Source organism: Suncus etruscus, chromosome 1 (assembly GCF_024139225.1).
Source record: "Suncus etruscus isolate mSunEtr1 chromosome 1, mSunEtr1.pri.cur, whole genome shotgun sequence".
Taxonomy (NCBI): Eukaryota; Metazoa; Chordata; class Mammalia; order Eulipotyphla; family Soricidae; genus Suncus; species Suncus etruscus.
The window spans coordinates 92706563-92731342 of NC_064848.1; the positions used below are offsets into that span (position 1 = coordinate 92706563).

Here is a 24780-nt window from a genome sequence, read left to right on the forward strand (position 1 = left end):
TTGTATCAATGTCTAGAAAGTAGCTAGTTTTATTGAATAAAAACAGGCATTTTAGGATAGATCTTTTATTGAACTACCTAAAATATATAATACTGAGGTTTTAGTAAAATTTAAAGCATATATATGCTGTTACTTCCATATTTATAGGTTTATCTGCATAATATAGTATATATACACATGTGTATATGCATGTATAGAAATATATATCTTCATAATATACATATGATATATTACCTTCATAATACATAGATATTTAGGGGCCACATTTGGCAGTGGTTAGGGATTACTCTTGGTTCTATGCCACATGCATGTACTCTCTCTCAAGTATATGTTTAACAACATTTAAATTTATTACAACACTTGAAAATCCACTTAAAAGATGTGATTGCGTTTACTGTTTTAAAGTTTTTCTGAACAGAGTGAGAGCTATAAATATAAAAAATACTGATTTGGGGAATCTATTTGAAATTTTTCTCTCCAAGAATTTTTCTCTTTACAAAATTGAACTTCTTCAATATTCATAATAATTATCCACCTTTAGAGGACTACATTGGACCCACATTTACTTGAATGGTATGCTTTTGGCACAGAAATAGAAATAGTAGATGAAATACAATGCACACAAGCTATAGTAGCTTTGCAGTGCCATTTTTGCTTTTATTATTTGCAAGAAAAGAAAATGTTTATTTTTGTTTTCTCTAGCGATGAAACGAAAGGGTAGTTTTGAAGTTTCACATATTTCAGATATTATTGAAAATGTAAGCATCTGGAGAAGATAACAGTCTAGAGCAGCTGGAGAAGGAAACAAACATTACCTTATTTAGATGACTGGCAACAGAAAGGTATATTTTTCCTGTGCAATGGATATTACAGGAAAGATGCATCATCTATATATCTATGATATAGTCACTCAAGCTTAAAATTATGCTCCTATTCACTTTGGGTGCACACTATGAAAGAATTAAGTTAAACGAAGCAGATTATGGGGCTGGAGTGAAGGCACAAACAGCAGGGTTCTGCCTTGCATACACTAACCTAGCACGGACAGAGGTTTGATCCCCCAGCGTTCCAGAATATCCTCCAAGACAGGAGGGATTTCTGAGTGCATAGTCAGGAGTAACTCCTGAGCATCACCAGGTGTGGCCCAAAAACCAAACCAAACCAAACCAAGGAGGTTATCTCAAAGCAGCAATATGAAAAATATGAAACCAGGATATAAAAATAGATATGAGGAAGCACCGAAATGAAATAACAGGACTGAAAAACTTGGTAGGCACAATGGAAACCTCACTGGAAAGCATCTCCAAAAGAGTAGCAGTGGCTGAGTATTGAATCAGTGAGCTGGAAGATGAAATGCATAATAAATTCATACAATAGAAGAGATTTGAAAAGAGCCTTAAAATGAACAATCAGACAATGGAAAAAAACATCACAAAATGTGAACAGACAAAAATAGAATTCTTTGATAAACTCAGCAGAAACAACATTAAAAATCATGGAGTCCCAGAGACCCAGGAAGAAAATCACCAGGAAGAATCAATAGTCAAGGACATCATTGCAGAGTACCTCCCAGATCTAAGGCAACTAAATCCTGCATGCCCAAAGAGTACCAGCTAAAAGATATCCAAAGAAATGCACCCCAAGATACATTCTGGTAACAATGATGAATCCAACAGTTAGGGATAGAATACTGAAAGCAGCAAGATCAAAAAGTAAAATTACATTCACCAGAGCATTTTTAAGATTGACAGCAGACCTGTCAGAAGAAATCCTCAAGACCAGAAGGAAGTGGTGGGATATAGTGACAAAAAAATCAAGGAAATGAATGCTTCACCTAGAATACTTTATCAAGCCAAAACACATTCACGTTTTACAAAAGCATACATAGCTTCACGGATAAACAACTCAGAAACTTTACAGAATAAAACCCAGCTTTTTAAGGCAAAATGAAAGGTCTATTTTAAGACAAAAGAGACCAAGAAATCTACCAAATTCCTTCACAAAGATGACACTAAATCGGGGCCGGAAGGATAGCATGGAGGTAAGGTGTTTGCCTTGCATGCAGAAGGTCGGTGGTTTGAATCCGGCGTCCCAAATGGTCCCCTGAGCCTGCCAGGAGTGACTTTTGAGCATAGAACCAGGAGTAACCCCTGAGCACTGCTGGGTGTGACCCAAAAACCAAAAAAAAAAAAAAAAGATGACACTAAATCAAAACAACAATAAGTACTTCAAAATAGTGCTAAGAGATGAAGGAAACAATGTGCCCGATATTAGTGAAAACTTCTATTTTTATGATTAATAACTTTATGTAAGCACCATGATTAAAAATATGTTTAGTTAGTGAAAAGTTCTTACGTTGAGTTAACGTCAGGTTGTATTTCTTTGGATGTTTTCTGTGATTTAGTAAAGGAAGACTGTACTACATAACACTCTCTTGTATTGTCCTCCAAGGAGTTAATGCTGTTTTCAGTTGTATTTTCAAATGAAAACAAATTGTTCTTTTGTAGAGTCTCAGCATTTTCTTTAACTTTTCCTGGGAAGTAAATATTTTTTGCATTCTTGCAGGCTAGATATGCATTATCATTAATTAGATGAGCAGGGAGCAAGGAAGTCAATTCAAAAGATGAATCAGCTGAGGTAAGACTCAAGAGATCTTAATCCTCACTAAAAGCTACCAAGATTGGCAAACACAAAGCTATAAATTCTACAACATTAACTGGAATTCCAAGGATATTATGTTGAGTGATTTAATCATATTTTCATATATATTCTTATTACACTCTTTTCTAGAACCACTTATTTATATTTTAAAAAGCGAAGCATATTTCCCATGGTACATGTGAAGAAAGTGTAAATGATTCATGAATAATCATTTTATTTTAATAATTTAAGTTTACCTAATTATTGATAGTACCAAATAAGAAAATATATGCAATAGTCTTACACCATAAATAATATGTAACATTTATCAAGAGTAAAATGGTTGAATAAAAATTATTTGGATAACAGAAAAGAACAGAGCAGGCAAGTAAATTAATTATAAGTGCACACAGAAATATGAATGTACCTTACACAATAATTCAGTAAAGACAGACATATACAAAAGTGTAAATATGTTAGAATTGTGTTCATATGTGGTTCAAAAAATGAAAACACAAGAGAGCATGTTAAACAGTCAAGAATGACAGAAGACGTATTCCTGAATATTTGTGACTAGGGTTCTAGGATGTTGGAAGTATTTTGTTTTGTTTGAAATGTGTTTAATGTGTGAAAATTTAATTTAATTATTTAATAAAACAAATCATTATTGAATAATATTAATAATAGTTATTATTAATAACAATAAATAAATAATAAATTAAATTAAATTTATTTAATTTTCACAAATTAAACATATTATAAAATTAGGCTTGGTATATTTCCATATATATATATATATATATATATATATATATATATATATATATATATTCTGTACTCCAGAAAACCAAAACCAGTGTGGTAAAAGAAACACAGACAAAAACTTATAAAAGTTTACATTTAAACAAGTCAAAATATGTCTTAATTAATTTCATGTTTTTTTGTGACCAGAGAGATAGCACAGTGATGGGGCATTTGCCTTGTAAGCGGCCGACCCATGATCAACAGTGGATCAAATCCCGGAATCCCATATGGTCCCCCATGCCTGCAGAAGCGATTTCTGAGCAGAGTGAGCCAGAAATAACCCCTGAGCACTGCTGGGTGTAGCTAAAAAAACAAAACAAGAACAAAAAATTAAAATATCAAGTTTTATTGGATTTAAAAATAATAATTTATTTTTAACATAACATAACAAATGTTGAACTCATGTTTATGACAAGTTGAGAAGCTAAGAAATGACAGTCATTTGAAAATTTTGTGAAATTGTAAGTTACAAATATGTATAAATAGGTACTTAAAACATGACTTAGATAATGTAAATTCAGTAAAGTCTGTAAATATAAATTGGTATGCAGTATTAATATTTTTTGGTTTTTTTTGGACCACACCCAGTGACGTTCAGGGGTTACTTCTGGCTATGTACTCAGAAATCGCTCCTGGCTTGGGGGACCATATGGGACGCTGGGGAATCCAACCTCGGTCTGTCCTAGGTCAGCATGGACAAGGCAAATGCCTTACCGTTTTCGCTACCAGTCAGACTTTTGTAGTATTTAATTTATTTGAAAAATACTTGTTTGGGGGCCGGAGAGATATAATGGAGGTAAGGCGTTTGCCTTGTATGCAGAAGGATGGTGGTTCGAATTCTGGCATCCTATATGGTCCCCTGAGCCTGCCAGGAGCGAGATTTCTGAGCGTAGAGCTAGGAGTAAACCCTGCGTGCTGCTGGGTGTGACCCAAAACCCAAAACCAAAACAAAACAAGAAAAAGAAAAACACTTGTTTGCAAAGTATTTGTTAAAATTCAGTTCTAATGCTACAACTTTCCACACTTTGGAAAGCTTTCTAACTGACCTCGACTATTGTGTTTTTTGTTTGTTTGTTTGTTTGTTTGTTTTTTACGTCTTTGAGTATAGGGACCACTCCTGGCAGGTGTGGGTTACTGAGAAATGAATGCATTTCAGACACATGTAAGGCAAAGGGATTACCTGCTGTGATGTCTCTCTGTCCTTCTTAGAATTTTAAAGTTTTACATTCTAATGATTGTTCAGACCTCCTTTATCACCATTTTAATAGATAGTTCATGCCATTTATGGTTGTTAGTAAAAGAAAAATAATAGATTAAATATTTTGGAGGATAGCTCCCAAGTGTTTAGGATGCCCATAGGCCCCTTCCAGGACTCTCTGCCAGCTTTCCCAGCAGTTAAATGCAGTTATTATCAGGCTTTACATTTCCGAGGATACCTGAAACATCCTGACAGTGTTTGGAGGGCAACCAGGACTGCACTTAGAAATGCCTGAGGGCTGATGTGCTGGGCTCAAACCAGGCAGGATCATTTAAGGAAATGTCTTAACCTCTGTGCTGTCTCTGGCACTTATTCAATAAATTTTGAATTATTCAAATTAATTTATAAAGTGATGTATTAACACTAAAATACTGAAATATTTAGTGTGAAAATTGCATGTCTTTTGGGATGTATAACAGAAACAAAATGTGTTGGCATTCACTTACACACGATATATATTTTTCCTATGGTCTTATGTTATTCTTTTGTTTAAATTATTTAAAATTAATTAAGTTTAAATATGCATGAAGTTATACTTTTTCAAAGATTCTCGTTGAAGAGAAGGGTGAAAAGTTAGATTCTGTTAAGTAACCTTGTTACTTTGATCTGTAACGGGGTTGGGTGAGGATGGGGATGTTCAGAACAGAAATGAAATCAGTAGCACAGAAATAAAAACTTGGGAAGAATAAAAAAGTTATTTTGCTAGAAAGAAATATAAGGAAGATATTTAGCTATTAAGAGTTTTAGGTAGAACGTGGAATGAGAAATACCCTATAACATCTAATTTTAACCACTACCAGAAAGTTTCTGTTGGAATCTTTCACTGTTACAGAATTCATTTCAGCCCTATATTTTTGTTGTGTGTCCACTAAAGTAGAACTATTAGTTACTTTTAACCTGAATCCTCTAATTTTTTTAATTCTTGTAATTCTTCTCTATGATCTCTATTAAAATGAACCTCATTTTTTGGAGGAATAACACCCGGCGGTACTCTTTGCTCTCAGAAGTTGCTCCTGACAGGCTCACGGGACCATATGGAATGTCGGGATTCGAACTGGAGTCCGTCCTGTGTTGGTGGTGTGTAAGGAAAATGCTTTACCACTGTGCTATCACTCCAGCCCCAATATATAATGAACCTCATTTATCATTAAAAATCCTGAGTCCCAGAGAATTTAGAAAACTTGCCCCAGGATTGGAAATCAGGAGCTGCACACGCCAAACTCTTCATTGTGAATTCACTTCACTGATGTACTTGAGCCAGTCATCTTATTTTCTGGAGCAGGGCAGAAAATATGTGTCTTTATTATGATTGGGCAAATTTAACTGAAGAACTAGGCACAAGGTGCACACATATTGTAAAAAAAAAAGAGACTGTGAGTACTGATTATGGGAATAATCTTATGGAAGGAGTTTATAGAAGCACTAATACCCATGCAAAGTGTTGAAGAGAAAGACAAGATATTCAAATGAGCAAAGCTGAAATGGCATTCAGGGTTAAAGGGAAAAGTTCAAGGCATTTTAAGGAGGCCTGTCACTACATAATGAACTAGTGGACCCATAAGTATTTGAGAAATAATAATAAATGAGGGAGAATAGAATGTCCCAAGAAATGTGAATAAAGAATGGCAACTCCAGGAGAGATAGGTCTTTGCAGGCACAATTAGAACTTTAGTTATTAAAACTTTGTTAATTACCTATACTGCTTTGGTAGATAGATTTGTGGTGGGCAAATGAAAGGGAAGGAAAAAAAGTTGTGATGATAAATACAACAGTCTAATCAAAGGTATTACCAGTTTCAGATGAATAAAAAGTGGATTAGGGGTATCAGAATTAGAGAATAAAAGAAGAGTTGAGAGAAGAGAGTGTGTTTGAGTTAAGACTATTCAATTACTAAGTCACCTGGTAATATGTTGTCTAGATTTCCTTTAATGCAAGTATGAATATGCAGGTGTTCTATATATTGACTCAATGATCTATTTTGAAGAAAAATATACATAAGGGAGCTAGTGTTTAAAACCAAATAGTTCATTTATTTGCTTATTCAACATTCAGAGTTGACTAAGAAGAAATAGAACACATGGAGAAAATATCTGGATCTTTGCTCATATAGTCAAACCCAAAATATGAACAGAAGGAGCAGAGATGGATGAGCTGCAGTGATAAACTTACATTTAGCAACAAACTCGTCTATTCTGAAAACCAGTAACTCTTTATATCTTATTAATGATAATTATACAGAAAATTGCACACTTTACTTTTATCTAAACAATAAAAATTCCTTTTAGTGGCATTACCAAATTGAGGATAGTTCCTTGGATGCTGAAAGGAAATAATTACACAATTTTATGGTAACATTGAAACAGCAGTTTATAACTGACCTCAATATGAATACCAATACATAGAGAATGACATATGCTCTGTACAGTGAACTCAATGAACTCCGTACAGTGTACAAATGGCATTACCAAATTGCTAAATTCCTGGTTCAGTGGAAATATCAGAGTGATTTTTGCAGATTTTGGTCTTATTATTTTAGTGTAGCTAATTAACAGAGGTGACATGGAAAATCACAACTACACTATAGAAAGCAAATAGGTATTGGATTAATATTAAGCAATATTTTCATGTGTGCCTTCCTTGATGGCTTTAGAGACATTAGGATTAGAGCCCTGTCTATATTCACTGTACAGAGCATATGTCATTCTCTATTTATTGGTATTCATATTGAGGTCAGTTATAAACTGCTGTTTCAATGTTACCATGAAATTGTGTAATTATTTTCTTTCAGCATCCAAGAAACTATCCTCAAAGGAATTTAGGAGGAGTGGTATCATATTAACAAATACTTAGAAAGTCAATAGCTCTTGATAGTTCTCTTTTTGTGTTTCACCCCTTCTCAATTATGAGATCCAAAATGCCTGATAAATTGTTAATTAGTGTCATAGTATCCAATATCTCTTTAGTCAATTTTGGGAAAATGGACACAGTTTCTTTCCATAGCTGTGGAGCCATAATTAAAGGAGAAGAGCTGTTATTTCAGCTTCTTTTTCTACACTCTCTTGTAACTAGGCTATTCGAGAGCATTAATGACTTGTTTATTCCTAACTGCAGAACTAGCATAAGTTTCCTTTTTCTATTTTAGTACTTGAATAGAATGTGTGGTGAGATGTAAAACCATTATTTTTTTGCAGTGCATTACAAGGATCGTTGTACAATGCTATTTATCTGTTTGCAATTTACAAATAAAGTGCCCTTGTGTCTCCTACAATTGTCATGATTTTCAAGGAGCTGCACAGGGAAATATTTCTAAAAAGAAACAAATATCAGTGCTTACCCAGAAATATTTCATGTGCCAATTATTCTTTTTTCTTGATTGCTTTATTTGATTTCAAAAGTTATTCTGATTGTTCCACATCACTTAATGCCTGCTCTTGGTTCTGGGATTTAGTTATCTCTACAGCAATGCAAAATCAGCAAAGTGTTTCTTTGTGACAGTTCACAATCTTCATTTATTCATCCTAAAGCTTTGTGTGCAGTATTCTATGATAGATAGTCTTGAATGAAGTGGAATAGAAGAATGCCTTTTTCATGAAACTGGTGGCATAACTGAGGCAGTATGCACTTAAACAGGTATACATTAACACTAAACATAACAGGATAAAAATTTTAATGCAGCTTTGCATGAACCTAAGATAAGTTATTAAAATTTATGGATAAAAATATTTGAGTTGAATCTTAAGAAGACAGGACTTTTTTGCTTGTTTGTTTTTTTGGGCCACACCCATTTGATGCTCAGGGGTTATTCCTGGCTATGCGCTCAGAAATCGCCCCTGGCTTTGGGGGACCATATGGATGCCAGGGGATTGAACTGCGGTCTAGCCTAGGCTAGCACTTGCAAGGCAGATGCCTTACCTCTAGTGCCACCTCTCTGGTCCCAGGACAGGACTTTTTTTTTTTATAGGAATCACAGGTTTGGGCACTTAGTTTGATGAAATATCATAACAGTCAGAAATGGAATTCATTATATGCTGTGATTTCATCTTTTTATCTTCTATTGTCTTTATCCCAGTTCTCACAATTCTGTTTTTACTGCTATATTTCTTATTAATTCTCATTACCTTTTAAAGTACTATATAATTATTATCCATATTACAAGGGTAAGTTTTGAGTATAATATACACACTAGAGTGCAATAACATTTCTACTCTCCAAATAAAGACTAAAATTCTTGACTTATATGTATTCATCCACATTCATATATATATGTCTGCTATTTTATATCATTTTACATTTTGACTCAGGATTACCTGTTTGACAAGCATGTATTTGTGTCTACTTTTCTTTCTGCCTTTGATGTTTTCTCCTCTTATCTGCCTGTCACTTTAAACATTTCTATTTCTACTTTAGCAAGCAATCAAGACCTGGTTTACTAAATTGATAGTACAGGCAAGTATGAGAGGAATAGGAACGTAGTACTATTACTAGTTTCTTGTTAATCAGTTTTATTTCCTCTGTATCTATGATATCTTAATATGACAAATAAGTTTTTTAAGAAAAAATTTACTTTTAGCTTATTAGTAAATAGGTTTTTCAGCTATAGTGATTATGTATTTTTTAGTCATGTTGTTATATACTTCAACTAGTACATTTTGAAGAGATTAATAAGTGAAAGAAGAAAGAGTTGAAGAGTATACAAAATAAATTACTGGGAGATCAATAGTTGAAGGGAAAGTATAGCATGGTGAACGATGTTTTCTAATATTTACAGATTCTTTTCTAAGATAATAGTAATGTATATGAGCTTGGTTTTCAAATGAAAACCAATTCATTCATTAAAATTATTAATAAAGATCAATTGCAAGGCACTTGTATTTATTTAATATGAAGCCTCTGTCTAGTTTTTACGTTTAATGGATCTTGGTGAATCAATGCAAATGATTGAAAGGAACCACTTACAAAACTAATTTGGAAATCTGGAATCCAGCACAGGGAATTTTTGTGAATCTTAGTTTATTTCCTTTTTATGGTTCAGTTTACTCAGTGCCTGGCCCACTTGACTTCTTGTAGTGTTGACTTTTCTTTACTATCTATTTTCACTTGGCAATCTGTGCACATTGCCTATCTTGTGCCATTCACTTAACAGGTGGGAGGTCCATAGCTCTGACCAGACTTAGCTCACACACTCTGATGGCTGACACTGCAGCATCTTCTAGACTTTGTCTGCTTGTGAGGAATGTAGGAGATCAGACACAGATGACCAGAGCAGATTTGTGAATTATGACCAAACAGTGTTAAGTTCTGAACTTTCAGGTACTTTTTAGAACTTTCTCTTGATTCTAGCAACAATTTATGCTTGAACATTTAGAGAAGAATATAAATGCTGTTGTATAGTTTTGTTCTTGTCATGATACTCCATCCACATACAGCTATTGCATTTGATAAAGTGCATATATTTTATATGTCTGTACATATTTTATGATTGCATATAAATATTTATTTATACATTGTTTATGGTAGTATTTTTCTTAAATTTATGCTATTAGTTTTATAGTTACTTGTCTTTGGGCATTATATTACTTTAAAGATAAAACTTCATTTTCAGTTTATGAATTTTATTTGTGTCAGACCATAGTGCAGCAGTCTAAGAATATTAAAATATTCTTCAAAATTATTTATTAATTTATTTGGTTAAAATAAATAAAAAGCTGTTAGGGAAATAACTACACTAACAAATAGCATGACAATGTTAAAGAATGAGAGAAGTAGAATGCCTGTTGTGAATACAGGCAAGGGCAGGGGAGGAGGCGGGGCATTGGTGGTGAAAATGTTGCACTGGTAAAGGGGGTATTCTGTTTATGACTGAAACCCAACTACAAACATGGTTGTAAGCATGGTGCTTAAATAAAAATTTATTAAAAATAAAAGATATTAGATAAAAAAGAAATAAATCAATAAGACTGAGATAACATAATCAGTGAACTGAAGTTCTATATTTACCCACTCTTCAAGGTAAGGTCTCTGAAAAATTCCTTTGCTATTTGACTTTTTCTCCACATGGAATACAAGCAATACTGAATTAGGACAAGTGATGCTGATTCTTGCCCTTTAATGTAAAGCCTGATTATATCTTATTAAACCAATAGAAGGAAAATCTAGGCACTCTAATACATAGTATCTATGGATTTGGTTCCATAAAATGCAGGAAGTCAGTGTGTCCTTGTGCTTACTTTTTGCAATTTTGCTCTATGAAGAGAAACTCTTGAACTTCCCAGACTTGTGATCTGACTGATGCTTCTTCCTGTAATTCAAGGAGTCATAGTGCTATTCTAGGACCAGACGGCAGAATATTCGGGAAAGTGCTTTTATTTGCTGGCTGCTGGAAATATTTGGCTTTAAATCAAGTTCAAAAACCTCTTGACCAAACACCATTGTCTGTATTTTGACTTAATCAATATGGCAAATTAAGTATGTATATAGTTTTCCATTTCTTTTGCTGTCAATCTCTTATATTTCTTAAACAATAATAGCAGTAAATATAATCCATGTTTTATATTATATATATTAAATAATTTATATTTATATCAGAAAATATTACAACTTGCTTTTAAATTTGCAAAAGTTTATGTATTGTTTTATTGTAAAATATTATATTATAAAGAGAAATTATTTATCTTTGAAAAGTAACATGTTGTGGCATGGTGAGGGCACATAGACAAGATAGGGAACGACTTAATAGCTCCCTGATAATATTTTTGATGGTGAGGGATGTAAAAATATACAAAGTAAACAACATTTGAGATAGCTGAAGAGCTAATATATAGGGTAAGGTTCTTGCCAACCAACTTACTCAGCCAACTCCAATGAAAATCTCCTGTACATATGGTCACCTGCACACTGCCATGAATAATCCCTACGCACAGACATGAATAGGCCCAGAGGACTGTCAGATATGTACCAAATTTCCTCAAACCCCTTCCTCCAAAACCATGAAACAACAACACATTCTATTTAGATGTGTTGATTATAGCTTCTGGTATAATGCCTAGAATGTGGTATTGGCTGATAAGTAGAAATTGAATTTAATTATTTGCTACTAACTACAGATAAAGATGATTTTGTTAATAGCAGTGGGATATGAAATTTAAATTCTTTAGAATGTTTTCAGCAGAAATAAAGGTCATTTCTTTCAAACTTAGGAGTAGAATGAGTTTTTACAGGGAGTAAGTAAATATTCCAGAAAATTTTTATATTATAGGGTTTTCTTGATGACCTCAGTAGCTGCAATAACCTTTTGATACATTATTGCTTTTATTATTTTTGTTTATGTACTGCTGGCTTCATCATAGTTACAATTCTATCAAAAATTGTGTCATCAGCTACCTTCCAGGCATAATATCACATATTTACTTAAGAGGACAACACAAATCTCTCTATTGTTTTGACTTTTATTGGTTATCATGTGATCGGCCAGCACTTCCAGTGCTGAAGATTTTACTTATCATTAGAATTATCTTTCAATGCACATTTTTTTGTTTTAACCATTTTATATTTTTGGTTGTTTTCAAAAATGATATTGAAATTTACCTATTTCTTTTCTCTCTAAGATCCTAATAGAAATAGTGTCCTTTATTTTCAGGACACTGTCCATTCTCCTCCATCTCCATATTTTTTTCTTTTTCTATTTTAATAAGAAAAACCATACCTGGTTGTATTTCCTTACTCATTGTTTCCTCATTTACTTTCTTTTAAACTAATTGAGAAAGTTAGCTTTGCATTCTGTCTGAGACATATCACCAATTTTACTAATATTTATTCTATTGTATTTGTGTCAGTTTTTTTTTTTTTATTTTGATCATAGTGGCTTTGTGTCAATTTTTTTAGTGGTGTTGTAGTTTGATGGTGTTGTCAATATGAATGTGGAACTAACTGGGGTCCAACTCTTTAGCTGTAGTCTTATATAAATTCTAGCGACATTGTTTACTAGGGTTATTTACTTTGGTTATGGTGTTCACACACATGCTCACTGGAGGTTAGACTATTGGACATAATGCTTCCCTGATGTTTTTAGATTCTGAGTTCACCAGAGGTTGTACCACTTATTGTCGATGGTAGAGCACTTTTGCTTTTGGCCATAATTTTAGTTCAGGGCATCACATATAACAGAGTTACAGATATAAATTGCAGTTTCTATGGTTATACTTAGCATTTAAAATGATATTAGGGATCAAACTCCTGACTATATACTTACAAAACAGGCAGTTCAGTCACTGAACCATCTAGAATACTTACAGCATTGTTTTCTCATGAAGCTTTGCAAAAACAATGGAGCATATTAGCCATTATGCTTACTTCCCCCCCAAAAGAAAATATATATGAATGGTTTTTATTCCTTTGAAGGTCAAACTGTCATCTACCTTTAAATTTGTGGCTTATTCTTGGTCATAATTTTGTGTTCCTTGATAAGTTAAGTTTTATACAATAATATATTATTTATTATAAAGATACCATACATTTTATTTTTAATATTTGTTGACTCAACATTGCTACAACCATTTCTACTATAACTGAACTTATAATTTTGAGTTACTATATGCAAGTATTTCTTGAATACTAATAAATTGAACCATTTTAGAAGATTATTAATGAAGAGAACAAGTTATTATAATTAGAGAATTCTAATACTTTTTAATTTGATTTTTGGGTCAATCCTGGAACTGCTTGGGATATTTCTGGCTCTATGCTCAGGAATCACTCCTTGTGGACTCAAGTAATTATATGGGGTGCCACTGAAAGAATCCATGTCTGCCAGAGTTCAGAAGTATTACAGTTTTAATGTACATTTTCCTTTTAGTTGCAGTGTTCCCATTTATCTTATTGTATGCTTTCCTTTTTTCTGTCCATAGTGAAATATTTCCCTCATATATTTGGTGGTAATGGTAATAGGGCCGAGTTTGGCTCTCATCAGGTGGTTATCAGAACTTATTTTTGTCTCTGAATGCATGGATTGAACGTAATGGGCTCAGGGGACTATATAGATTTTTGAATTTTGAATCCAGGTGGGCCACAAGCAAAGCAAGTACTTGACCTGCTATACTATGATTCTTGCACCACAGCCAAATATTTATGGTTAAAAAGGAGTTTTGAAACCAAAAGTTTTAAAAGCTTAAATTTTCAAGATAATTTTGAGCTTAAGATATATATAAACAATTATCCTGGGGACAATTGACCACCATAATCAGAAGTGGTCAATGTAGTGCCAGGGATTCAACTTGCATTGACCATTTGCAACGCAATAATTTTAAACAGTGAACTATTTCTGTGCCTTAGCTGTGTAGCTGTGTGTGTGTTTGAATGTATGTATGTGAGAATGCACTGTATTCTTCACATTTAGAATCTCTAATAATTTATCATTCATCTATATCTACCTATACACTATAACATCAAGTTGTAATCTATGTTGTATCTTTTTTTCTAAGACAAGGTTTTACAGTCAGATTTCACAATGGTACTATACTACTGCTTATCATTGATTAATTAAGTAGCAGCCATAGAATTCATGAATAAAATAATTTTAGAATGTGTAGCTAGTTGAAATGCTAATACTCCAATTAATTGAAAATCTGTAACCTAAATAAACCTGACTCTAACTCCTCTTTCTTAGAAGATATTAAGAACTTCTAGATAACTCACAATACATGGTGGTAATAACGTATTTGCTCATTTTTACTATTTTAGATTTATGCTTATATATCACACCATTATATATCACTGCTAATTAGTGGAATATTGCACTCTACTCCAAATTTATTTTAAGAATTTGTAGCTAAATTTTAAGATTTGAAATAACAAGTGGATTCATTCAAATTTATTTTAAGCCATTAGATTCTAGTAGTACTGCTTAGAAAAACCTTTCTTTGTGTGTGAGGAATGAAAGGTATTATAAAAATACAGTAAGTGTGATAGCTTCTATGTAATTTTGGCTCAATGGAATACCAGTTGGGGAATGGCAAAGGCTAATACTCAGCAGATGGCAAAGTCCTAAAACCTATAATGATAGTTGTAGTTATTTTCATTACTGTCATTTGAAGACATATACAATAGTGTGAAAAGGCTTGAACTAGGTAATCACAGTAAATATACTCAAAGGGACCAGATGCATTTCAAACAATCAAAATGGTGATGGATATTCAGGCTGAGTGCCACTTCTGCACATATTCTAGGTGCATTTATTGCTGGGAATTAGAAGCAACATTACTTCTCATAGAGAGGAGTTCCATTTCCACTTTCAATAATAACTAGCAGCAAAAATTGACATCTGTTGTAACACAGACAGATTATTTCACATCCTTTATGATTGTGTGTCATTATCATGCATATAAATTTAGTTTGCAGATGTTCAGCGTCAAAGATCAAAATACTAATTCTGCCTACAAAGGACTTGCAATGGATACCGTAAACCTAAGCACTTCTGAAAACAGATAAGATAAATCTTTTAGACTGGAACAAAAAATATTGGGGTAGAGAGCTAGTACAATGGGTAGGGCATTTGATCAGGGTTACATCTCTTTCACACCACGTTTCCCCTAAGTTCCACTTCTAAAAACTATTCCTGAGCGCTGTGACCCAAAATAACCCCTCAAAAGTCAAGTGATATTAGAAAGAAAGCATCAATTGAAACCCAAATGGGAAAAGATAAGTTTCAGAAAATATTAATATTTTTATTGATTGATTTCATTTAGTTTTTTATGGGGGAAGAGGCTGCATCTTAAAGTGCTCAGCACTTAATTCTGACTTCCCTAGACATCACTCCTGATAGGGCTTGAAGAAAAATATAGGGTGAACAGTGATTAAATGTAGGCCAACTGGATATACTTGGTCCCCTTCCAAAAAATAGTTTTTTTTATTTCTATACTTATAAAAGTATTCCTTCTTTATATTTATTTATTTTAATAAATATTTTATTTAAATATTTTATGATTACAAGCATATTTGTAGTTTGTCTTTATTTACATTAAAAAAGGAGCAGTGACCCAGTGGCCTAATGGATAAGGCATCAGCCTCCGGAGCTGGGGATTGTGGGTTCGAGTCCCATCTGGGTCGTACCGAGTTTAGTTTCCTTGCAAGCAGCTGATCCAGGACCAAAGGTGGTTGGTTCGAATCCCGGTGTCCCATATGGTCCCCCGTGCCTGCCAGGAGCTATATCTGAGCAGACAGCCAGGAGTCACCCCTGAACACCGCTGGGTGTGGCCCAAAAACCAAAAAAAACAAACAAACAAAAAAAACAAAAACAAAAAAAACAACACACCACTCCACCAATGCCTACCATCTACCCCTCCTCCACCCCTTGCCTATATTCCAGACAGGCATTCTATTTCTCTCATTAACTACCATTGTTATGGAAATTTTCAGTGTAGTTTTTTTTCTCTAACTGAACTCACCAGTCTTTGTGGTAAGCTTCATATTGTGGGCCGGACCTACTCGATTTTATTTTCCAGAGTATATAATTGGACATATCTTTGTTTTTCCTTTAGTACAAGGAATAGATCGAGGCCAGTGGTTTTTTTCTTCCTTGAAAGATTGTCATTCTAGAACATTAATTTGACCATGTTTCAAATAATTTGTGTCTCGTGTGTAAATATAGCTCTTGGTGTTTCCTGCATGGGGCTGGCTAGCTATGCCCTTCAATAATGCTCTTTAACAACCTAAAATAGAAAAATTTACCTAATGAGGTACTCAATACTAAATTTGATGTATTGTTCTATATGTATCTTATAATTGTTAAATTTAGGAAATATGGATAAAAGATGAAATAGGTTGTTTTTTGTCCTGCTCTCAGATTTATTTGTATAAACAGCACAGAAGCCCCTGTGCAACCGACAGCTCAGAGGTTGCACCAGTCCTTCAGTACTCGCACTGGCTGATGGGAGCCTCCTATGGAACCGTGGGCGGGGCCTGGGCACCTTTGGGAGCTGGTGCTGGAGTTGCAGCTGCCTGGGTCTTGGGCTGGGTTTGGGATGGGCCTTGGCTTTTGCCTTGAACTGAGCTTTGGCTTTCACCTTGTTTGGATCCTTGGCTTCAACCTTGGTCTTGGGCTGACAGAGCCTAAGACCTTTGGCAATGCCAGCACGAGCTGTCTTCCCTGGGGTGGGCAATGTATGCAAGTCGGCTGAGCTTGCGACTATCCTTCTTTGTGACAATGGGCCTGGCTTGCTTGGGCTTCACAAAGGCTTTGATGGCCTCAGCACGGGCACTCTAGGCTTTCACATTGTTGGCCTGCATCGTCTTCAGGCCCTTTTTGTTGTGCTTCTTGGCAAAGGGCATGCTCCTTAGGAATTTGGGGTCCATCCCTTTGAGAGACACATATCTCTGTGACCGGGGTTTCTTAATCCTTTTTCTGTGCCATTTTCGAGACTGGTTGTACGTGGTGCGGTACTTGGACTTGGCCATGACTGCACCAGGGCCATGGTTCCACCCAGGTAATTTTTTCTTTATGGCATACTATAATATATTTAAGAATACCGAAGTGATTATGTCTTATGGAAAACACTTCTTTTCCCTACATCTAAGCAATCCCAAACCACAAACTTCTTCAACCAAAAGAAAGAAACCCAAATCATTTATCTTAACAATTGTATGCCTGCCTCAAAGGCTTTGTTAACAATGTGAATATATTTTGCATTTGTATCTGGGGATCTACCACTCAATATTAAAGCACTTCCCACTGTGACATATTTTAAACTGTCTATTTTCTCTTTTGAGTTAACAATGTAATGGGATCAAGAAGACAGTCTGGAACAAGCATAGCATAAAATCCCTGCCAAGTACTTCAAGCGAAGGCACAGTTTTTGACCCTCTTTTTGTAATGGACACACTTACACTTCTTTAATAAGCTTGTTAAATAAATTAGGTTGCCATACTACAAATTAGAAACATTTATAGAGTCCTGAGTTTAAATATAAGCATGTACCTTATCAGTGAATTTGTGTTTAAATGATATATGTAAATAAATATGTAATAATGATGCCACTATTTCCACAATTTGAAGGTTCTAAAAATACATAGAGTGATCAGGGAGCTACCATTGAACAAGAACATTTGTTTCTTGGAATATTGGAAAAGGTATTAATGTTATAATTTCAAAATGTTTTTCTAGGATCTAGGAGAGCTCACTAGGATGAGTGCAAGATTTGTATTAAACCCAGAAGATCTGGGTCTAATCTAGGGCACCATATGATCCCCAAGAACCTCTGGGAACACACTATAAGCACAGAGCAAGGAGTAGCTTCTGAGCACTGCAGAGTATGGTCCAAAAAAGAAACAAAACCAGAACCAAAAAATGGCATTCTATGTATTGAAAATAGATTACTAATTTAAAAAAATATGTCTTTATTTAAACACCTTGATTACAAATACGATTGTATTTTGGTTTCAGTCATGTAAAGAATGCCCCACCCCTTCACCAGTGCAACACTCCCATCACCAATGTCTCAAATCTCCCTCCTCCCACCTCACATCTGCCTGTACTCTAGAAAGGCTTTCTACTTTCCTCATTCATTCATACTGTTATGATAGTTCTCAGTGTAGTTATCTCTCTAACTGTACTCACCACTCTTTGTGGTGAGCTTCATGTAGTGAGCTGGATCTTCCAGCCCTCCTCTCTGTCACTGAGAGTTACTGCAAAAATATCTTTTATTTTTCTTAAAGCCCATAGATGAGGGAGAATATTCTGCATTTATATCTCTCCCTCTGACTTATTTCACTCAACATAATTGATTCCAAGTACATCCATGTATAGGAAAATTTCATGACTTCATCTCTCCTGATGGTTGCATAATATTCCACTGTATATATGTACCACAGTTTTATTAGCCATTCATCTGTTGAAGGGCATCTTGGTTGTTTTCAGAGTCGGGCTATTGTAAATAGCAATGCAATGAATATAGACGTGAGGAAGGGATTTTTGTATTTTATTTTTGTGTTCCTAGGGTATATCCCTAGGAGTGATATAACTGGATTGTATGGGAGCTCAATTACCAGATTTTGGAGAAATCTACATACCACTTTCCATAAAGGTTGGACTAGATGTCATTCCCATCAGCAGTAAATAATAGTTCCTTTCTCTTCACATCCCTGCCAGCACTGCTTATTGCCATTCTTTGTGATGTGTGCCAATCTCTGTGGTGTGAGATGGTATCTCCTTGTGGTTTTGATTTGCATCTCCCTGATGATTAGTGTTGTGGTGCATTTTTTTCATGTACCTGTTGGCCATTTGTATTTCTTCTTTGTCAAAGTGTCTGTTCATTTCTTCTCCCGATTTTTGATGAGATTAAATTTTTTTTCTAGTAAAGTTATGTCAGTACCTTGAATATTTTGGATATTAGCCCCTTTCTGATGGGTATTCAGTGAATAGTTTCTCCCATTCAGAGGGTGGCTCGTGTATCCTGGGCACTATTTCTTTTGAGGTGCAGAAGTTTCTCAGTTTAATATATTCCATCAGAATCTCTGCTTCCACTTGTTTGGAGAGTGCTGTTTTCTCCTTAAAGATACTTTTAGTCTCAATGTCATGGAGTGCTTTACCTACATGTTGTTCTATATACTTTATGGTTTCAGGTCTGATATCAAGGTCTTTCATCCATTTGGATTTTACCTTTGTACATAGTGTTAGCTGGGGGTCTGAGTTTGTTTTTTTGCAAGTGGCTCACCAGTTGTGCCAACACCACTTGTTGAAGAAGCTTTCCTTGCTCCATTTAGGATTTCTTGCTTTTTTATTAAAATTTAGATGATTGTATATCTGGAAAGCATTCTCTGAATACTCAAGTCTATTCCACTGATCTGCGGGTCTGTCTTTATTCCAATACAATGCTGTTTGATAACTATTGCTTTGTAATACAGTTTAAGTTGGGAATAGTAATGCTCCCATATTCCTTTTCCCAAGGAGGTTTCAGCTATGCCAGGGTTTTTATTGTTCCAAATGAATTTCAGAAGTGTTTGATCCACTTCTTTGAAGAATGCCATGGGTATCTTTAAAGGGATTATATTAAATATGCACAATGCTTTGGGGAGTATTGCCATTTTAATGATGTTAATCCTGCCAATCCATGAGCAGGGTATGTGTATCCATTTCCACGCATCCTCTATATTTCTTGGAGCAGGGTTTTATAGTTTTGTTGTATAGGTCCTTCATGTCTTTAGTCAAGTGATTCCAAGGTATTTGAATTTGTGTGGCACTAATATGAATGGGGTTGTTTTCTTAATGTCAATTTCTGCCCTATAATTATTGGTGTATAAAAAGGCCATTGATTTTTGTGTGTTAATTTTGTAGCCTGCCATATTACGATATAAATATATTGTTTCTAGAAACTTTTTGGTAGAGTCTTTAGGGTTTTCTAAGTAGAGTATCATGTCATCTGCAAACAGTGAAAGCTTGACTTCTTCCTTTTCTATCTGGATTCCATTGATATATTTTTTTGCCTAATGTTTTATAACAAGTATTTTCAGTGCTATCTTTGATAGGAGTGATGAGAGAGAATAGCCTTGCCTTGTGCCAGAATTAAGAGGGAAAGCTTTTAGTTTTTCTCCATTGAGGATAATATTTGCCATTGGCTTGTGGTAAATAGCCTTAACTATATTGAGAAAGGTTCCTTTCATTCCCATCTTGCTGAGAGTTTTGATCAAGAATGGGTGTCATACCTTACCAAATGCTTCCTCTGCATCTATTGATATGATTATGTGATTTTTATGTTTTTTGTTTTTTTTTATGCATAATTTTTTTATTTAAACACCTTGATTACATACATGATTGTGTTTGGGTTTCAGTCATAAAAGGAACACCACCCATCACCAGTGCAACATTCCCATCACCCAAGTCCCAAATCACCCTCCTCCCCACACAACCCCCGCCTGTACCCTAAACAGGCTCTACATTTCCCTCATACATTCTCAATATTAGGACAGTTCAAAATGTAGTTATTTCTCTAACTAAACTCATCACTCTTTGTGGTGAGCTTCCTGAGGTGAGCTGGAACTTCCAGCTCTTTTCTCTTTTGTGTCTGAAAATTATTATTACAAGGGTGTCTTTCATTTTTCTTAAAACCCATAGATGAGTGAGACCATTCTGCGTTTTTCTCTCTCTCTCTGACTTATTTCACTCAGCATAGTAGATTCCATGTACATCCATGTATAGGAAAATTTCATGACTTCATCTCTCCTGACAGCTGCATAATATTCCATTGTGTATATGTACCACAGTTTCTTTAGCCATTCGTCTGTTGAAGGGCATCTTGGTTGTTTCCAGAGTCTTGCTATGGTAAATAGAGCTGCAATGAATATAGGTGTAAGGAAGGGGTTTTTGTATTGTATTTTTGTGTTCCTAGGGTATATTCCTAAGAGTGGTATAGCTGGATCGTATGGGAGCTCGATTTCCAGTTTTTGGAGGAATCTCCATATCGCTTTCCATAAAGGTTGAACTAGACTGCATTCCCACCAGCAGTGGATAAGAGTTCCTTTCTCTCCACATCCCCGCCAACACTGTTGATTCTCATTCTTTGTGATGTGTGCCATTCTCTGGGGTGTGAGGTGGTATCTCATCGTTGTTTTGATTTGCATCTCCCTGATGATTAGTGATGTGGAACATTTTTTCATGTGTCTTTTGGCCATGTGTATTTCTTCTTTGTCAAAGTGTCTGTTCATTTCTTCTCCCCATTTTTTGATGGGGTTAGATGTTTTTTTCTTGTAGAGTTCTGTCAGTGCCTTGTATATTTTGGAGATTAGCCCCTTATCTGATGGGTATTGGGTGAATAGTTTCTCCCATTCAGTGGGTGGCTCTTGTATCCTGGGCACTATTTCCTTTGAGGTGCAGAAGCTTCTCAGCTTAATATATTCCCATCTGTTAATCTCTGCTTTCACTTGCTTGGAGAGTGCAGTTTCCTCCTTGAAGATGCCTGTAATGTCCTGGAGTGTTTTGCCTATGTGCTGTTCTATATATCTTATGGTTTTGGGGCTGATATCGAGGTCTTTAATCCATTTGGATTTTACCTTTGTACATGATGTTAGCTGGGGGTCTAAGTTTAATTTTTTGCAAGTGGCTATCCAATTGTGCCAACACCACTTATTGAAGAGGCTTTCCCTGCTCCATTTAGGATTTCCTGCTCCTTTATCAAAAATTAGATGGTTGTATCTCTGGGAAACATTTTCTGAGTATTCAAGCCTATTCCCCTGATCTGAGGACCTATCCTTATTCCAATACCATGCTGTTTTGATAACTGTTGCTTTGTAGTACAGTTTAAAGTTGGGAAAAGTAATTCCTCCCATATTCTTTTTCCCAATGATTGCTTTAGCTATTCGAGGGTGTTTATTGTTCCAAATGAATTTCAAAAGTGTCTGATCCACTTCTTTGAAGAATGTCATGGGTATCTTTAGAGGGATGGCATTAAATCTGTATAATGCCTTGGGGAGTATTGACATTTTGATGATGTTAATCCTGCCAATCCATGAGCAGGGTATGCGTTTCCATTTCCGTGTGTCCTCTCTTATTTCTTGGAGCAGAGTTTTATAGTTTTCTTTGTATAGGTCCTTCACATATTTAGTCAAGTTGATTCCAAGATATTTGAGTTTGTGTGGCACTATTGTGAATGGGGTTGTTTTCTTAATGTCCATTTCATCCTTATTACTATTGGTATATAGAAAGGCCATTGATTTTTGTGTCCTTCACATATTTAGTCAAGTTGATTCCAAGATATTTGAGTTTGTGTGGCACTATTGTGAATGGGGTTGTTTTCTTAATGTCCATTTCATCCTTATTACTATTGGTATATAGAAAGGCCATTGATTTTTGTGTGTTAATTTTGTAGCCTGCCACCTTGCTATATGAGTCTATTGTTTCTAGAAGCTTTTTGATAGAGTCTTTAGGGTTTTCTAAGTAGAGTATCATGTCATCTGCAAACAGTGAGAGCTTGACTTCTTCCTTTCCTATCTGGATTCCCTTGATATCCTTTTCTTGCCTAATCGCTATAGCAAGTACTTCTAGTGCTATGTTGAATAGGAGTGGTGAGAGAGGACAGCCTTGTCTTGTGCCAGAATTTAGAGGGAAGGCTTTCAGTTTTTCTCCATTGAGGATAATATTTGCCACTGGCTTGTGGTAGATGGCCTTCACTATATTGAGAAAGGTTCCCTCCATTCCCATCTTGCTGAGAGTTTTGATCAAGAATGGGTGTTGGACCTTATCAAATGCTTTCTCTGCATCTATTGATATGATCATGTGGTTTTTATTTTTCTTGTTATTGATGTTGTGTATTATGTTGATAGATTTACGGATGTTAAACCATCCTTGCATTCCTGGGATGAAACCTACTTGATCGTAGTGGATGATCTTCTTAACGAGGCATTGAATCCTATTTGCCAGGATTTGTTGAGGATCTTTGCATCTGCATTCATCAGTGATATTGGTCTGTAATTTTCTTTTTTGGTAGCGTCTCTGTCTGGTTTAGGTATCAAGGTGATGTTGGCTTCATAAAAGCTATTTGGAAGTGTTTCTGTTTGTTCAATTTCATGAAAGAGTCTTGCCAAGATTGGCAGTAGTTCCTCTTGGAAAGTTTGATAGAATTCATTAGTGAATCCATCTGGACCTGGGCTTTTGTTTTTCGGCAGGACATTTGATTACTGTTTTAATTTCATCAATGGTGATGGGGGTGTTTAGATATGCTACATCCTCTTCCTTCAACCGTGGAAGATTATAAGAGTCCAAGAATTTATCCATTTCTTCCAGGTTCTCATTTTTAGTGGCGTAGAGTTTTTCAAAGTAGTTTCTGATTACCCTTTGAATCTCTGTCATATCAGTAGTGATCTCTCCTTTTTCATTCCTGATACGAGTTATCAAGTTTCTCTCTCTCTCTTTCTTTGTTAGGTTTGCCAGTGGTCTATCAATCTTGTTTATTTTTTCAAAGAACCAACTTCTGCTTTCGTTGATCTTTCGGATTGTTTTTTGAGTTTCCACTTCGTTGATTTCTGCTCTCAGCTTTGTTATTTCCTTCTGTCTTCCTATTCTTGGGTCCTTTTGTTGAGCATTTTCTAGTTCTATTAGCTGTGTCATTAAGCTACTCAGGTAAGCTCCTTCTTCCTTCCTGATGTGTGCTTGCAAAGCTATAAATTTTCCTCTCAGTACTGCTTTTGCTGTGTCCCATAAGTTCTGAGAGTTTGTGTCTTTATTGTCATTTGTTTCCAGGAACCTTTTTATTTCCTCCTTGATTTCATCTCAGACCCATTGGTTATTGAGCATGAGGCTGTTTAACTTCCAGGTGTTAAAGTGTTTCTTCTGAGTCCCTTTGGAGTTCACAAATGATTTCAGAGCCTTGTGGTCAGCGAAGGTAGCCTGCAAAATTTCTATCCTCTTGATCTTATGGAGGTATGTTTTATGTGCCAGCATGTAGTCTATCCTGGAGAATGTCCCATGTACATTGGAGAAGAATGTGTATCCAGGTTTCTGGGGATGGAGTGTCCTATATATATCCACTAGGCCTCTTTCTTCCATTTCTCTCCTCAGGTCTAGTATATTCTTGTTGGGTTTCAGTCTGGTTGACCTGTCCAGTGTTGACAAAGCCGTGTTAAGGTCCCCCACAATTATTGTGTTGTTGTTGATATTATTTTTCAGATTTGTCAACAGTTGTATTAAATATTTTGCTGGCCCCTCATTCGGTGCATATATGTTTAGTAGAGTGAATTCTTCCTGCTCTACGTACCCCTTGATTAATATAAAATGTCCGTCTTTGTCCCTTACAACCTTCCTGAGTATAAAGTTTGCATTATCTGATATTAGTATGGCCACTCCAGCTTTTTTATGGGTGTTGTTTGCTTGGATAACTTTTCTCCAGCCTTTTATTTTGAGTCTATGTTTGTTCTGACTATTCAGGTGCGTTTCTTGTAGGCAGCAGAAGGTTGGATTGAGTTTTTTGATCCATTTAGCCACTCTGTGTCTCTTAACTGGTGTATTTAGTCCATTGACGTTGAGAGAAAGAATTGTCCTGGGATTTAACGCCATCTTTATTTCAAAATTTGGTGTGTCTTTTGGGTAGTCTTGTCTTAGA

General features: G+C 35.2%; 1 protein-coding gene, 1 non-coding gene and 1 pseudogene across 2 annotated transcripts in view; 2 read left to right on the top strand and 1 right to left on the bottom strand.

The window, feature by feature from the left end:
• Positions 1-24780, top strand: part of NXPH1 (neurexophilin 1) — a 367698-nt gene that overhangs the window by 196904 nt on the left and 146014 nt on the right. The window lies entirely within an intron of this gene.
• TRNAR-CCG (transfer RNA arginine (anticodon CCG)) lies at positions 15730-15802 on the top strand. Its single transcript has one exon. It is a non-coding gene; the product is annotated as a tRNA-Arg (tRNA).
• On the bottom strand, positions 16634-17165 carry LOC126012770 (60S ribosomal protein L29-like; annotated as a pseudogene).